General features: G+C 44.0%; 1 protein-coding gene across 5 annotated transcripts in view; it reads left to right on the forward strand.

The window, feature by feature from the left end:
• Window positions 1-17,360, forward strand: part of NTRK2 (neurotrophic receptor tyrosine kinase 2) — a 327,279-nt gene that overhangs the window by 98,248 nt on the left and 211,671 nt on the right. The window lies entirely within an intron of this gene.

The raw sequence follows: 17,360 nt of genomic DNA on the forward strand, positions 1-17,360 counted from the left end.
ATAGATTTACTGTTTGGGTTAAGGCCAAGTTGAAAAGACAACTCAGCTGCCATGTTGGAGAGGTCAGTTTCCACCCACCCATCCCCTTACCCCCATCTTCACTTTTTCGGTAAAAGCAAAAATAGGAGTGAATTTTTTTTTTTAAGAGTGTTTTGCATTGTCTGCTCCAAATTTTTGTCTAGACACACTGAGACAAATTAGCTTCAGAAATGTTCTTGCTCCGTAAGAGGGAGAAGATTGTCTGACAAGGGTGTGCCTTGCCAGTCCATACACCCACTGTACCTTCTCTTGCCTCTGTCATGGGAATAGCACAGAGGTGGCAGATTGTTTAAAGGCTCAGTGAGGTGTGGATGACCCTTCTTTCTCCTCAAATGTTCAGGAACAGGAAAGAGAGGGATTTAGTTAGGTGGGCAAAGTGTGCAAATTTGAAGAAATTTTCTCACATGTACTGGGTGTGAGAACCTCCTGCTACATTGGACTTCTTCTCTGGAGAAGCCTCCTCTGTTTCTACCCACTGCTGATAAAAGCAAACACCAGAGATGCCAAGAAGAAATCAGGACATTTCAGACCGTGTCTGACATGAACAAATTGCACTAATTCCTCTGGTGAGGAGTGCCCTGGCCGCTGGCTTTTGTGAATATATAATTGTGAATATAATATAATAATGGATCCTCCATTATTGTTTCTCTTAAGAATCTAGTTACGATTAACATGCCTGACATTAGGAAAACTCTGGAATGTGCTACACACCAGTTTCCTAGCATCTGGAGAAGAAAAAACTTAAGTTATCCCCTTAAAACAGAAGTTGTCAAACTAAGACCCGCAGGCCAAATATGGTGCATTGTTTTTATAAATAAAGTTTTATTGAAACACAGTTCTACCCATTTGTTTACGGGTTGTCTAGGGCTACTCTCACACTGCCATAGCACAGTTGAGTAGTTGTGACCCAGACAATATGGCTTGAAAAGCCTAAAATATTTAGTATCTGACCTCTTACGGAAAATGTTGGCTGACCCCTGTCTTAAAATAACAAATTAGTAAAATATCTAACAAACTAATGACCCGTCATTCAGTACTCTATGGATTTTATAACAGTTGCTGCTTTGGCAGCAGAAAGAAGTTCTAGCTGGAGAGAACACTCTGCTGCAATTTTGCCTTAAGTGTCTGTGATTCCTACTGTGGACACTTCCATTTTATATATGAAAATGGACAGACTGTATATAAAGGGAAAGGTTGACTTTTCCCCAAGGTTGACTTCAGGGTTGGGGGTGATGCTAGACCTCACTGATCAACAGTGCTTATCGATCTATAGATTCTTAGGTAAGAGCTGTGTAGCAGATGGTTACAGGTAGAAATATGAGCCCTCATACTTGAAATAGTTCTTTTCCACCTATTTTGTAAAGAAAAAAAATGAAAAGTTTTCTGGCTTATATAATGGGTGCTCATTCCAGGGATATGGCTAGCTTTGTGTGATATAGTCCCGGTAGGTAAACAAAAAGAGGTTTGGTTCCAGGGTGCCTGGGTGGCTTAGGCAGGTAGGCGCCTGACTCTTGATTTCAGCTCAGGTCATGATCTCAGGGTTGTGGGACCGGAGCTGGTTGGGCTCCACGGTCAGCATAGAACCTGCTTGTCCATCTCCCTCTGCCCCCTTCCCCAGTTTGCGCATGTGCGCTCGCTCTCTCGATTTCTCTTAAATAAATAAATGAATAAATAAAATCTTTTTTAAAAAAGTGGTTTGGTTCAGATACAGAGTCACTCGGGGATTCTGCCTTTGAGTCCTTTCTGAGGGTAGTTGTAGCTTCACATGCATTTTATTTTTTATGAAAGACTTTCAGGATTCACAGTATAAATGGGTTAAATGTGCGGCCTCTGTGTGTTCCATAGACTTCTCTTCCTCTTCTAATAACTTTTCCAAAGAAGGCCAGTCCTGTTTTTATCTTTCAGCGTCCAGATGGGTGTGTGCGAACTGACTGTGTGGTCTAATGAGAAAAAAAGGTGATAGATCTTTTAGAAGCAGGCATTTGAAAAAAAATGCATTCTCAGGAGTCTTTTGATACTTCAAGGATGGAGAAGAATCAAGACACTACCAGTTCCCCAAAGTAACCTAAAATTAACTCTAGCCCCTAAAGTTAACCTCTCTTTGTAGCTGGATGCTCTTTGCCTATATTTTTTGTGGACGCTTCTGAAGAGCTCATAACCATCTCAAGTGTATCTTGCCTTCTGGAACATAATGATTTTTCCATATTTATTTAATACCTTTGCATTTAATTCAAGAACTACCCACTAAAGACAGCCTTTTTGCATCCCATGGAAAGTGTGAATTTCCAGATTAATAAAATCTGTATTTTGGCCGTTTCGGTGTAACTAGCACTCTTTGGTACCCAGAATCCAGCTGGTTGAAAAATCTTTATTTTCAGTGAGACGAATGCCCCCTGGTGGAAGGAGTCACAAATATTTGTACTGATTTGGGGGGTCCATGGACAATTAGATCAAATATCCTCATGGGACAATGCAGGAATAGAACTGACTGCACTTAGTTCTTTAAGGAACTAAGGCAGTGAGTTGAAAACAACCTCAAGTCTTGAGTCTTTTTTATATAGACTGAGAGCAAAAGATTCGACAAGGAGCTAACTAACCCCTTATTATGGTAATTCCTTCAGTGTTTTTTTTTTTACTTTAACTTGGGAATCTCTTAGCTGGTAGAGTCATTTATAGCCAGGCCATTTGTAATGATTTTTTAATGGATGACTTCTAGATAATACCTCGGAGGGTGGTTTAAAACGAAATCGTGGCATAAGAGAGAATTGTTGAAAGGATTGTTTTAAGATGGCCTCCCGGAAAACACGTGGGGGAGAGGGAGGAGCAGGGTTGGGGATTAAAGTCTCACCAAAGGACAACTTTATGTTGTCTGTCTCATTAACGGCTGGACAATTCATCTTCAGTTCAGCGGGGAGGGCTCGGCAAGCAGGGGACTGTGGGCTGGCCGGGGCTCAAGTGTTTAGGGAAAGCTTTCTTTTTGGAAATCTGTTATCAGAGCCCACTTGAAAACTAGCTCTCAGAAAACTTTGCAAAGCATTTCTAGGGACATGGAGGAAAGAAAAAGCAGGGTTTGGGGGATGAGCTTGGGGCCCCTCTCTGTGGAGCAGCATTGTGAGGAGAGCCTTCCACAGGTTCCACGGGGCCGCTCCCCACCCAACAATACCTAGTTTTGCTGTGACTGTGACTGTCGCAGAGAAGCTGTGGCTTGTTTTGCTTCTGCGTTTTTCTCACTTGGAGGGAGCCTTTGGATGTAGAAAAAAAAAATCATCAAGGACCATCTTGTGTTGAAAGACGATGTTCTGCATACTTAATGGGCTGAATCACCCTTTCCCTTTTCAGATATGGCTCGTGTCCATTAGGCTGTGGATGTGGATGATAAATATCACTGTACTTGTCATATCACCAAGTGCCACATTTTCTGAGGCAGTGACGTTTCTTTGCCTCAGCATTTGTAAGGGACTGCCCTCTGGAGTACAGCAGCCCAGCCTGACATCTTCTGTTAACTTGTCTTCCTCTTAACTTGCCAGATATGTTCACAGCTTGGTGAGAATTGACTTTTGCAGAAATGATTTTTTTCTTAAAACAGTGCCTTTGGTCAAGCCATCTTGTGTTCTCCATTGGCCCCTGTTTTGAAGTGGGTGGGGGTGCTGGGCTTCACTTCCTCATGTGTGAGAAGGTGAGTCATACACGAGAGACCAAAAGAAGCCCTTGAGGCCTGTGGAAGCTTCTAGAAGGTCTTCGAGAGCTTGTTTCTCAGATGAGAAGTTCATGGCTGTTGTCTTCGGGTGAACAACCTCTCATTGCCCATCCTGCACATCTCCAGTAGGAGACACCACTGAAGTAGAATGTCATAAACACTCTTCATGACATTTCCCATTAGGGATGTTTATTCAAGACTGTTGAGCAGCCTACAAAGGCACATTTGGTAGGTACAGGGATTGACTTGCATGCCTTGACAGTGGTCTTTATCTTGATGTGTTTTTGTTGCAATGGTTTTACACCCTAAACAGTGTGACCTGGTAGGTCAATCACATTATTTGCTCAACTTGGCTCTGAAATTATTCTCTTCTATTTCTGAGTCAGGTTTACCCCCAAAGGGTGAGTTTTTACTCTCATCCCTTTCTACTTCCATTTATTCATTTGCAAACATGTAACTCTACTAAGCACTGGGGTAGATGGCCCCATTTCCCTGGAGCACATACTTGGCTGTGAAAGCAGAATCTGTGGGTCCTTGAAATGGAATTTGAAAGATTCTCAGAGAGAGAGGGCAGGTGCAGGGTGCTGTGGGAGCTCCCAGGAGGGATATCTACACTAGCCTGGAGGTTGATCCCAAAGATGAATATTTTTCATGTTTGCAGAGTGGGAGAGTTGGGAGAAGCTCGTGGAGGAGGGGGCCAGGAATATTCCAGGTAGGAATTTCCTGTCCCAAGACAGACAAATGAGAACCCTATGGCCACCATACGTTTTCAAGGACTTCAGGTTGGGCAAGTGGGGAGTGGGTGCAGAGAATTGGGATGAGAGACTGGAGGGCAGTTGGGGGGACTACCCTGGGGACCCTTGGACACCCCTTGGGTAGGACTTTGTATAGGGGCGGCATCCTAATTATGTGTATGTATGGAAAGAACACTTGGGGGCAGCAAGGAGAGTGGGTTGGGGTAGAACCGCCAATAAGCACGATGAGTTTAAATAATTCAGGCTAATAGTATTGGCTGTTAGAGGCAAGATTTAAAAATGAATTCCATAAATGTTGTGGGCAAAGCCATTGTGACTGAGGGAAGCAGCATGAACCCAATGGAAAGGCACAGGCCAGATTTATGTTCCAGTCCCAGTGGTGTGGGCTACTGGCCATGTGGACTTGGATGGACTTCTCACCTCTCCTGGCTGGCTTTTTGTCTTCTGGAAAATGAGAGGTTGCTTGTTCTTCATGGTGTATGCTCTGGGAGTAGAATGAGGTTATTTGTGTGATATGTGAAGAGTTTGGTGGTTATCCTCAAAGGTGTGAATGTGTGTGTTTATTTGAGTGTATCTCTAGAGAGTGAGAGGGAGAGAAGACCTTCATGCAATCAGACGTCAGTTTTCTCTCTGCTTATTTCAAATGGCTCATTGACAACTACCTCTCTTTCATTCACCATGTGTGGTTGGAGGCCAAAGACAGTGTTGTTCTTCTGAGCGGTATCCCCGGAGGGGTGGGGACAGAGAATGTTTAATAATTAATTAATGCTCATCAACTGATCCGTGTTTGCGTACAATGACAGATATGTCCAATATCCACCATAAATCAAGATACTAGAACTCCATCCATCTGAGTGATTGACGTTTTAATTTGGATCGATTAGGAAAAATCAGCCCTTTGGGGGTTTTGTTCCTATCTTTCTGAGTATTTTTTTCCTTCTCACAATTTAGTTACTTTGAGGACTAGACGTTTATAAAATGTTGCCGGCAAACCCATTTATGCAGTAGAATCCGCTTTCTCTGGGAGGTTGGAGAGGTAGGGAGAGGAACCAGGGAGTCATAAATCCTATTTAATTCAAGTTCATGCATTTCATGAAAGAAGGCCCCTTCTTAATCCTCTCTTTGTCATTCTCCAGAGACCTCTAAACAGATGACGTTAGCAGCAACTTGAAAATGCAAATCACATCGCAGAAGTTTTAGAAAGGATTGTTCCCGCTTCTTTCTCCCTACTTAAATCAATAGGAATGGCAAAGCCCCAAACCAGAATCATGCTGCACAGGTCAAAACCGGTCATTTCCTGAAAGGTTGGCTGCCTGACTCTAGCTGTCTTGGTCATCTCTGTCATCCACACCCGTTCGAACATGGAGGATCTAGGATCTGAATCTCACAAGTGTATTCACCGATTCACTGAATGTGTGTGAAGGGCCTGGTGTGTGTGTACCTGGAGAAAGGAGTGTGCTTGTGAGTCTAAGTAAGTAGTACTTTGCAATCAAGTGGCTCCTGTATTTTCTAGAAGAGGGGCACAAATACTGCTGCGGGCGTTCAGAGAGAAAGATTACTTCTGGCTCATGCTATCGAGATGCTTTTGTCAAAAAATCGGAGATTGGCCTCTAGTCAGACCTCCAAAATACTGGCCTCTAGAACCTTCCAGTTTGAGGAATCCCTAATTACACAGTGTTTGTGACATCTGTGTTGTGCCTTTTTTTTTTTTCTGTAAGATTTTTATTCTTGCTTTAATGACTTAACCTACTCTAGAAAAATGTCCTTGGAGGGGCGCCTGGGTGGCTCAGTGGGTTAAGCCGCTGCCTTCGGCTCAGGTCATGATCTCAGGGTCCTGGGATCGAGTCCCGCATCGGGCTCTCTGCTCGGCAGAGAGCCTGCTTCCTTCCTTTCCTCTCTCTCTGCCTGCCTCTCTGCCTACTTGTGATCTCTCACTGTCAAGTAAATAAATAAAAAATCTTAAAAAAAAAAAAAATGTCCTTGGAAGCCGTTAGTTGTTGGACTAACTTAGTTCTTAAAACATCAGTTTCAAGAGGCAGGGGCAGTTAATCGTTGCAGAAGAAGGATGACTGAGGCTTCATTTATTTCCAGCCAAATTGGTGACTTCCACACAAGCATCAATTTGGTGCCTCTCCCCTGGCAATGTGGGCCAGAATTTATTGCAGCTCTGGTGTGGAAGGAACTGAGACATCTTTTAGAAACATGACCTGGGAATTCCAAAAGCCGCACACATCTTTGTACAAAACCAAGGAAACCGGAGAATGTTGAGTTGCAGTGTGAAGCTCCAGCCTCTTACTTTTGTGCCAATCCTGTCTCATCTCAGAGGCTGGTCTTCCCAGAGTCCCCTGGGAAACCACCATGTTGGTAAAATCAATGTCTTCCTGAAAGTCACCACCAGAGCTGCCATAGCTCAATCATTTATTGAGTATTGGCTTTGTTCCAAGCATGTTTCTGTACTTTGCACGCATATATTAATTTCACATAACCCTCATCTCCCTCGTGTGTCAGAGGAAGAAGTTGCTGAGCTCCCAGGAGATGACATCACCTGCCTGGTGTCACCTGTGCATATGCAGAGTGTGGCAGTAGCACGACCCAAACCTGGGCAGCCACCAGCCGTCTGGCCAAATTTTCCAGGATATTCAGTGTTACTATTTCTTTTATTTATTCTTTTTTCTCTCTCTTCCCTTTTGTTATTTTGATCCATCTGTCTCTACTTCTGGTTTCTTTTTCTGTTTCTTTCCAAAATTGGATATGCTTTTTCTTTATTTTATAGTCTAATCCTTTCATCGTTTTGGCTTAATAATCCTACCTCACCGGGAAAGTGAAAACACGATGGAAAGCGAGGCGCTATCTCAAAACTAAAAAGAGGGAGAAATCTTGTTTTTGAGGAAGATTGTATGTTGCACAATGTTTGACTTCTCAGAGATGGAGCTCCAGGAGGTCATCACATGTCTGTGATCGCAGATACTCTGTCTGCTTTAAGGAATTATGGACATGCCACGGTGGAGCTGGTGGCTCTGTTTTTTGACCTTTCATTGTCCTTGAACCAAGGGAGAAGCAATTCTATGTTGTGCTGCTCAGATTTCTGGAAGCTTGAAATGATGCTCCCAGAACCAATGCACATGAATAATGACCAGGCATGAAATGATCTCATGAATAATGACTGGGACATGCTCCAGAGTCTTGGGGTCCCAGGGGACATGGCTTTGGGATTGGGCTAATCACTGGCTCTCTACCCGTCTGCTGAATTAGGAGGATGTAAACAGATCCCCCAGTTACTTGGGTCCCTGGGTCATGGTAAAATGCTGCTACACGAGTGGTATTGACTGTATGGGTGAATGTGTCTTCAGAAGCTCTGTATGTTTGTCCCTTGTCTCATCTTCTTGGCTGTGGGAAGTTAAGTAATACATGGAATTTTCAATTCTAATGTCCAGCTTTTACTGGCTGTATGACCTTTGGTGAATTTTTTTTTAAGATTTTTTTTAAAGATTTTATTTATTTAACTGAGAAAGAGAGAGAAAGATACAGAGAATGAGCATGGGGGAGGGGTAGAGGGAGAAGCAGACCCCCCTGAGCCAGAAGGTTGTTGTGGGACTCAGTACTAGGACCCCTGGATCACAACCCTAGTGGAAGGCAGATGCTTAACCAACTGAGCCACCCAGACATCTCTTTGGTGAATTTCCTAACCCCCCAAAGCCCCTGTTTTTCTTAATTACAAAATATGATGATAATAATGACCCTACTTGATAGAATAATTTTGGGGATTAAATAAGAGAATATTTATAAAGCCCTTAATATGGTGGGTGCCATGGCATACTTCCTAAAAACATAACCATTGTTATGTTTGGTCTGGCCCACTCGTGGACTGCAGAGCCAGATTTCTTGGGTGTGAACCCAAGCTCTGGCACTTACCAACTTGGTGACTTTGATTGTGTTACTCAATGTTTCTTTCTTTTCTTCTTTTTCTTCTCCTCTTCCTTCTTCTTTCTTTTGTTATTTATTTATTTATTTGAGTGAGAGAGAGGGAGGGTGCACAGAGGTCGGGGGGCAGAGGGAGAATTGGGCTCCCTGCTCCACCAGGCTCCATCCCAGGACCCTGGGATCATGACCAGAGCCGAAGTCAGATGTTTAACTGACTGAGCCTCCCAGGTGTGCCATTTACTGAGTCAATTTTTCTGTGCCTCAGTTTTCTCTCCCCTAAAAGGAGATAATCCTAGTACTACCTATAGGGCTGTTTGAAGATTCATTCGTTTGAACGAATACATGTGAAGACAATTAGAAGAAAGCTTGGCGTGTAGTAAATGTCATGTATTAGCCACTATCAACAAGTGTTACTTTAAAAATATTTTAATTTTAATTTAATTTTATTTAATAAATTTAATTTAATTTTAATTTTAGTTATATAATAACAATAGTTATTATTTCATAATATAATATAACTTCTGGGAATCAAAATATTTTATAAAGATCGGTAATAATATACAGCCGATCCTTGAACAACACAGGTTTGAACTGTGTGGGTGCACTTATATGTGGATTTTTTCTTTTTTTTTTTTTTTTAAGATTTTATTTATTCATTTGACAGAGAGAGATCACAGTAGACAGAGAGGCAGGCAGAGAGAGAGAGAGGGAAGCAGGCTCCCTGCTGAGCAGAGAGCCCGATGCGGCACTCGATCCCAGGACCCTGAGATCATGACCTGAGCTGAAGGCAGTGGCTTAATCCACTGAGCCACCCAGGTGCCCCTATGTGGATTTTTTCTGACAGATACAGGACTGTAAATGTATTTCCTCTTCCCTATAATTTTCTTCAAAATATTTTCTTCTCTCTAGCTCACTTTATTGTAAGGATACAGTACATAATATATGAAACAAGTGCTAATTGCTCATATTATCGGTAAGGCTTCTAGTCAATAGTAGTTACTAGTAGTAGACAGACTATTCATTAATAGTTTTTAGGAAGTCAGAAATTGCCTGTGGACTTTCAGCTTTGCGGGGCTGTGGCTTCCCCATGCTCCCTGTTGTCCAAGGGGCAGCTATACTCAGTAAGAGCTGAAAATTAAATTTTTTTAAATTGGGGAAATGGGAAGAAAATGAGAATTCTCAAAAATGTAAATCTGGCAGATGCTGATGGGATTCTTTGTGTTGGTCTGCCAATTATTAAGATGTATGGCTTAGTGTTTAATATGCTGGAGCTGTAGACGGGGGAGGTTCACCCTTGAGAAGTATTTGCTCGATGTATTTGCTGAAAAGCCAGTCCCAGAGAGTTAAGTGGTACGTTCTGCCACGAATGTGTCTGATGGGGGTTCAGAGGGCACCCCAGCCTCAGAGACCCAAGGCTGACTTTATGTAGAAGGCACTTGATCTTGGCTGTTGAGGGTAAGAGTCCCTCAGGCAGAAAGTGGTAAAGGGAATTCCACGCAGATTTTGGTTTGTGGGATGAGGGCAGGGTGCAGTGTTCTGCTGAGGAGGACATCTGCCTGAGACGCAGATGCACGAGGACAGAGAAGTAGCCAATCATGTCCATGTGGACTGACAGGGAAGGGAGAAGATAGGGAGGGAGGGGGCGATCAGGGTGGCCTGGGATGGCCGTGTTCCTGTAGGGGGCCTGCACGGGACGTTAGGTAGGATAGGGGCTGCATCCATTTCGTGAGCTACTTTGAGCTGAATGCAGGGCTGCGGTCCTCCCTGGAACGGATATCATTCCCAGCAGTGAGAAACAGGGAATTAGAACACAGGCCAGAGACCATCAGTGGAGAAGCGGTAGCCTAACTCCAGATGAGGGCCTGGAGTGAGGATGGGCTGCCAGAGGGTGCGGAGCAGAGAGCCTTGGGGACAACCAAAACTGGAGGGAGGGGAGGGAACATGGCCAGATCGTGAACAGAGAGGCCTAGTTATGGCAGTAGGGAAAATCAAGGGAGTGGAGAAATTAGAAGTAGAGTGTGCTTACCGGTGCCAAAGGCTTTGGCTTCGTCTGATGGAAGAGGCTGGAGAAGGGGCTTCCAGGGTGCTTGAGTTCTGATGTAGCAGGAGCTGAGATACCCGCCTCTCACTGGTGACATGCAGGGGAGAAAAGAAGCGGGAAAGCTCACTGAGGGGCACACAGGACGACTGCTGCCTGTCCTTAGGTGTGGCCGGAAGAAATGGCCCCTGGGCGGACCAGCTACATACAGCCTGTGAAATTGCTGAACTGTTGGGGAGCAGCCAGAAGTCTGGGGTAGCGAAGGGAACCGGATTCATTGTATCTGTGCTGGATCTTGACAGCCCAGAGCTGTGTGCAGAGCCTCACAGAGGAAGGGCGCAGACTCTTTGCTCACCTGGGCCGCAGAGGCAGCTTGCCTGAGCGTCCACCAACTGAAAACACCCAGAATTTGTTGTAGAGTTGGTGAGGAAAGACAGGTTTGGGTGCTAGAACCTCTGGGTGTTAGGCCTGGAAAGGCGGGGCGCACAGTCAGTACAGCTTCCCTGGGGCATTCGAGGCCTGTATGACCCTTGGACTTGTGAAGGTCACCCTTGGACTTAGTGGGAGACTTAGATCCCGGAGGACTTTCTTGTCCATGCACATGGTCCACTGCACACCTCCCAGCAGCCTTCTCCCCTCTGTTTTTGCCCTGTGCCCTTTCTTGCCCTCTGGCCACAGAGATTATCAATCAGGCTTATCCTAACCCACAGCTTTCTTATCGCCCATCTTTCTACCTGTCGCGGCCCTTGTTCCTCTTCTCCCAGAGTTCCACCAACCGCTTAAATGTTAGGGTCTTAGGCAACGGAGGCAGTGGATAGTTCTATTTCTTCCATGCATTTTTTTTTTAAATTTTTTTTATTTATTTATTTGACAGACAGAGATTACAAGTAGACAGAGAGGGAGTCAGAGGAGGAAGCAGGCTCCCTGCTGAGCAGAGAGCCCGATGCGGGGCTCGATCCCAGGACCCTGGGATCATGACCTGAGCCGAAGGCAGAGGCTTTAACCCACTGAGCCACCCAGGCGCCCCTCTTCCATGCATTTTTTATAGTCGCATTTTTAATATGGGTCTCTCCCTAGTACATAGACTCTCAGTCTATCAATCTAATTGTTTTATATACCAATCTCAAATTCTCTATCAGAAAAAACTTCAAGCTAGAAAAATGAAGTCCAGCAAACTTTTAGTTACAAATCAAGCGCTTAAAGCCTTCTCCTCTTCATTATCTTTTCATTATGAATATAAATACATTTCTGAGGGGACTCAACCATCAGCCCCACAAAAGAAGCAAAAAGCAGGTATCTTCCCAGGGCAATCATTTAGTTGGTTGTGGATAAATTTTTCCCTGGCTATTCTTAAGCAGTAGGTGAAAGAAAACGGAGTCTTCTCTATGAACATTTTGATAGAAGAAATTTTACTATTTCCCCCACAAAGATGGAAGGACACGGATTCCTGGCTTGGGTGAAGGAAAGGGGAGCAGAGAGAACATGAAAGGAATCCATGAATGATTTAGAAGACTGATTAATTTCCTACCTCGGGAACAGAGAAATAGAGCTTGATCAATACGTTCAAGGTCACTGTTGATATTTGCTATGTCAGCTGGTCTTTTTTAGAGTTTTGAAAACCATCCCATGCAGCCACCCTGATAGAATTACGTGGAGTCAGTGCATGGAGAGAGGGTTTCCATGTAGGCCCATGAGATGTTGAAGGAGGGAGTGGGGGCATATGTGGTGGGGGTATGAAGGGAAATCGACAGTAGAGTTTTGGAGAGTTGAAAGACTAATTTAGTTTGAGGTAGACTCTAAGGAATACACAGAGAGCCACCATCTCGTGATTGCCAATCTGCACTGATAAGTCCGTTATTATTACTAAAATGAACCCTGAGTGTAAGGTGGTTTTATCAGTGTGTTTGGTCTTCAGTTACTTCTGTCTTATTTTAGTTAGCCCTTCTGTTTCAAAATTGACAGTGTCCCCTTAGGATTTGCTTAGTAGTGGCCTATCCCATTCTGTTTATTTACTTGTTGAGCTTTTTTTAGAATAAAGATTCTCTAACTTACTCATGTTAGAAAAATATGAGCTTCTTACCACTTCTGCTGACCAGGATGAGTATAATGTTCTCTTGGGACTTTTTTTTTTTAAGATTTTATTTATTTATTTGACAGACAGAGATTACAAGTAGGCATAGAGGCAGGCAGAGAGAGAGAGAGGAGAAGCAGGATCCCTGCTGAGCAGAGAGCCCGATGTGGGGCTCAATCCCAGGATCCTGAGATCATGACCTGAGCAGAAGGCAGAGGCTTTAACTCATTGAGCCACCCAAACTCCCCTTTTTGGGACCTTTTAAGAAGAACATTGATGACTGCAGAGCCCAACATTCAAAATGGTGCCTAAAAGATGACAGGGGGTCTGCCCCATGAGCCCGTCCCTCCAAAAGCTGTGTTCCCTTCGGTCATCTCATTATTTGCAGACTTTGACCAGAAAATCAAGCTTAAATCTTGAACTTAACTGCCTTTGCCCTAATATTTATTTAGAGTTGGTTATGTCTCCATCAGTCAAAAAGGAAAAAGTAATAATAAAAGGACCCAAATACCTAACTGTTCTCTCTGCGGCATTCCAAGCAAACTCAAAGCCCAAGAAATCTCATTCACGGTGATGCCAGTCATCTTAAAAAGCTGATCTCTAGGGAGTTCTCTGTGATGTGGACACATCAGGGGTAGATACCCTGAAAAGTTCCAGAAAACACATGTGGTTTCCCGTTAAAATACCACTCAAATATTTTCAAAAGTTTTCTTGACCATGGTATTTCCTCTCTATACATTGCCTGTAGATTAATGTTTGGTTATTTATTCAGTAAAAGCAAGTGGAGAAATCCCTTTTTTTTAATGCATTTTGCAACCCTATGAGGCAACACCCTGGAGATGAGTATCTCATATTTTAGAAAGAAAGGCTTTTTCAGAAATATATTGGAGTTTGAAAGACGTTGTCTTAAATGCAACTCAAGCTTGAAAAATGTCTAGACTCGTTCAACATACATAGCTATTGGGAACATGATAAAACAACCAGAACTGGTTTAGGTTCAGATGGGAATTTCTTTCTGTTAGGCTTGTCAGTGAGCAGACAGACATTTGAAGGGAAGCCTCTTTACCCTACGATTCCCCAGCCTGGGAACAGGAATGTTATTTTTACTCCCAGTTCCCATCATGGAATGTGAAAGAGAAAACCTGATTGTTCCTTCGTGGAAAGCTGCCGAATTACCCTCCTAGTTTTAAGTATGAGCCACAGCAGCAAATCCACAGTGGAATATCACGAGCAGAGTTAATTATAACTGTTTAATGAAGCAGGTCCCAATTTTCAGTAGATCATGACCCTTCATACATTAAAGAAGAGAGACAGTTCACATTTTTATTCGACTGACATTCAAACACTTCAAACAAATTTTGGATATACTGCGCTGATTATGAAATGGATTTTGTCCTGTTGGTAAAATGCTGCTAGTAAAATAAGGGGAAAAAAAAAATGTTGTTCTTGTCATTTACTTACTTCCTGATGTCAGTTTCAGCTTATTATGGGAACTCTCATTAAAAAATATCACTGGATGTCTTTGAAGGTCACTGAGTTAGTAGAAAAAACATTGGCTTTTGCCATCAGTTAAATTCAGATTAAAATCTCCTCCTTGCCACGTAGTACTATCCATGGGCAATGCTAGCAGTACTACTAACAACACCATTTGCTAAGCAATTACTAGTTTTGAGTCATGTGAAATGATGATTCTTCTGGGCTAAGGCAGTGGTTAAATGCAGGTGTTTTCCTAGGGCTCAGACTCACCCAGGTACTAAGGCATCACGTTGGAGTTTTACAGATATTAATTCGTTTTGATTCTTTCAACACAGTTTTAAAGAACACCTAATTATTCCCATTTACAAATGAGAACATCTAGCCTTACCCAGGGTTTAGAAAGTAGTTTGGTGTCACAAGTTAGTAGTAAGATGGAGATTTAAACTCTGAGCTGTCTTTGACCTTGGTGTTCCACAGCCTCCCTGCAAAATCGATGGCAGATAACGCCCCCGAGCCTCCATGTCCTGGTCTGTAAACTGGGGGAACAGAAACATCATGAAGATGCTTCCCACGGTGGCCGTCGTGTCATGGGCACGTCATGGTGTGTGACATTGTCACCGTGAGAGCAGCACCATGAGGGTCTAACATTTTAGTCACTCGAGGGTGCCAGCAGAACGTGCACGGTGAGACACTGAAGGCAGACAGCTAGTGTGTGTGTGTGTGTGTGTGTGTGTGTGTGTGTGTGTGTGTGTGTGTGAGATCGCTGAGAGGTCTCTCTTCTGCTGACAGTCACTCCTTGCACGAACTGTAGTGGTTTGAGCCAAACACTTGGGCATGCATTTCGCCCACTTTGCTATTTTCAAAACAAAGGAGAAATTGGGCGAAAATACCCTATCGAGAACAGAGGTGTCTGTGACAAATTGGCTTAATTGAAAACAACTAAAAAAAAAAAAAAATCCCCCAGTTTAGGGGCAGAGGAAGGGGGGCATCAAATTAGCCATGGAGAATCTAAGTGGAGGGTTTTATTGATTGCCGTAGGCATGACCTAAATTGCAGAGTGTGAGTCATAATGAAAATACTACTATTTGTACGTTACTAATTGAGAGGCAGCATTTCTCCTATGGTGAAGCTGGGAATGGAGAATGTGGCCACCAGGAACCTTCTCCCAGCTGCGTCCCACAAACGCTATGCTGCCTCGGGCACATCTGCCTGCCCTCGGCACTGGTTTCCCCAGTCACAAACACAGATGATAATTTTATGAAACAGGGTTTTTCATTTTTTCCCCACAAGGCATTTTGACATGCAGCATAGATAAGCTTATTCTATATTCTGAGATCCTTTAATGGGAAGGAATTTCTGTTTTTTTCTCTTTCAAAGGGAGGGAAGAACAAACAATGACTACAGAATAGGGGTCTGGGAGCCTGTGGGCCAAATCCGGTTTTGTTAATAAAGTTTTATTGGATCACAGCCACATCCATTTGCTTGGCATTGTCCGTGGCTGCTCTCCCCATGAAACAGCAGAGTCAAGACTGGTTGATTTGGAGGGAGACCATGTAGATGGCAGAGCTGGGAATCTTTACTACCTGGTCCATTACCAAAAGACTATGCTGGTCCCTGTTTTGGAACATGAGGAAGATCCAGATAAGCTGGTTGACTCCATGCCAGTGCACGCCATCTTCTTTTTGTGTCTAGTGATGCAGGGAGGCTTGGGGTCTCAGGTACTTAATCATATGTCTGTTGGGGCAGATGATGTCTATGTGTAGGAATACTTTGGCCTTCGTCTACAGTATTTGGCAGTAGATAAACCACATAGTTAGAGAGGACACTGTATCTGTGAAAATATTAAATTACAAGAAAGGAGGTTAGGGAGGAGTTGTCTAGAAATGAGAATGAGGCATCATCTGAAAATGGGGGCATCCTTGAACCTTGCCACGGGTGTCTTTGTTTATGGGATGGGGTGAAGGCCACTGATGGCATCTTCGTTTCCTCTCTGGGAGAGAATAAACAGGTCCAAAAGGCAGTTCAGATTGGTGATCAAATTACACAGTAAAAATAAGCTCCCCAAACAAAACAAAACAAAAACACAAAAAAAAACAACAAAACAATGCAGTACTCCTTGAGGCTGGATATAGCTGTTTCACTGGCTATTGGGGGAGTTACTTATCTTCCTGGTTTCCTCATCTTTGCTACAAGTCTAAGTCGTGTTTACATTTGTTAATGTATACAAAGGACCTTACACAATCAGGGAGGGAAAGAGGTGAGTTACTTTCCAATCTTCCTTCTTTCATGCATTGAAATATGGCAGCGGCCGGTATCCCACAGGGAGGGAAGTTCTTGGCTATGAAGGGACTTTGGAGGTTGACTCTAGTGTTACATGGACTTGGATTCCTTTTCTGTGTCTGGGTCTAAAATATCGGCTCTCCCCTTTCTTGGGCATATTTCTATCTCGCTGTGTTTCAGTAAGGGAATATGGGTAGGCAGAAGCACATCTTGTGAAATTTGGGGGAAACGTTAAAACTCCTCCCTAGTCTAACATGTACGGTCTCTGTTTTCCTCTCCAGGTTGTCATGTCTGGCAAACTTAGTGAGTGTAGGGATCTGTCGTCCCCCATGGGGACCTGTGGGACGATGGGGACTGCCTCTTAGCGAACTTGTGCTGATATCTGTTGGCCTTTGGTGTTGGGAGTTGGCCTTCATTGTGGGTCTGTACTGTTGACATTCTCAGACCTGCTGGGGCTCCCAGCATCTGGTCTGCATGGGTCTTTCTGTGACCCTCATGTTTCAGCAGCTGCCTTCATACCCAGTGACAGCCTTGGCCTCTTCTGTGCCCCTCTTGAGCACAGAGGCACTTGTGAGTGCTCTTGCTTGATGCTCAGGGCTCTTGGGAAATCCAGAGGGTTCCTTGAATCCATTGTGCACATGGGTCCAGGTCAAGCTGGACGCTGTCCCATGGCTCTCCCAGAAGTGGGGGCATATGTGGTACAGCTGCTTCCTGAAGGTTTTGGTGGAAGCAGCCACAGCCCAGCTCTCAAGTCCTCAGATGTTGAGGGGGTTCTGTTGGTTCTCCCTAACCCTAGGGTTTCACCTCAAGGTTGTTCAGCCATGGTGCCTCCTCATGTCTGATTCCCTGAGTTGTTTACTCAGGCTCTGTCTTTTCTTTGCTTGGTTCTCTTCTCCTGGTTCTCCTTCTCTTCTCCTGGACCCCAGAGTCATGCAACTCAGTGCATCACCCCTCTCTCAGGGTCAACTCTGTGGACCTCTCAAAGGCATGGGAAAGGTGGGGCCACTGCATGGTCATCTTTAGTGCGTTTCTGCCCTGGCCCCCCACCCAGCCCATTATCATAGCTTGGGCCGTTGCAGAGTT

Source organism: Mustela nivalis (genome assembly GCF_964662115.1).
Source record: "Mustela nivalis genome assembly, chromosome: 13".
Classification (NCBI taxonomy): Eukaryota; Metazoa; Chordata; class Mammalia; order Carnivora; family Mustelidae; genus Mustela; species Mustela nivalis.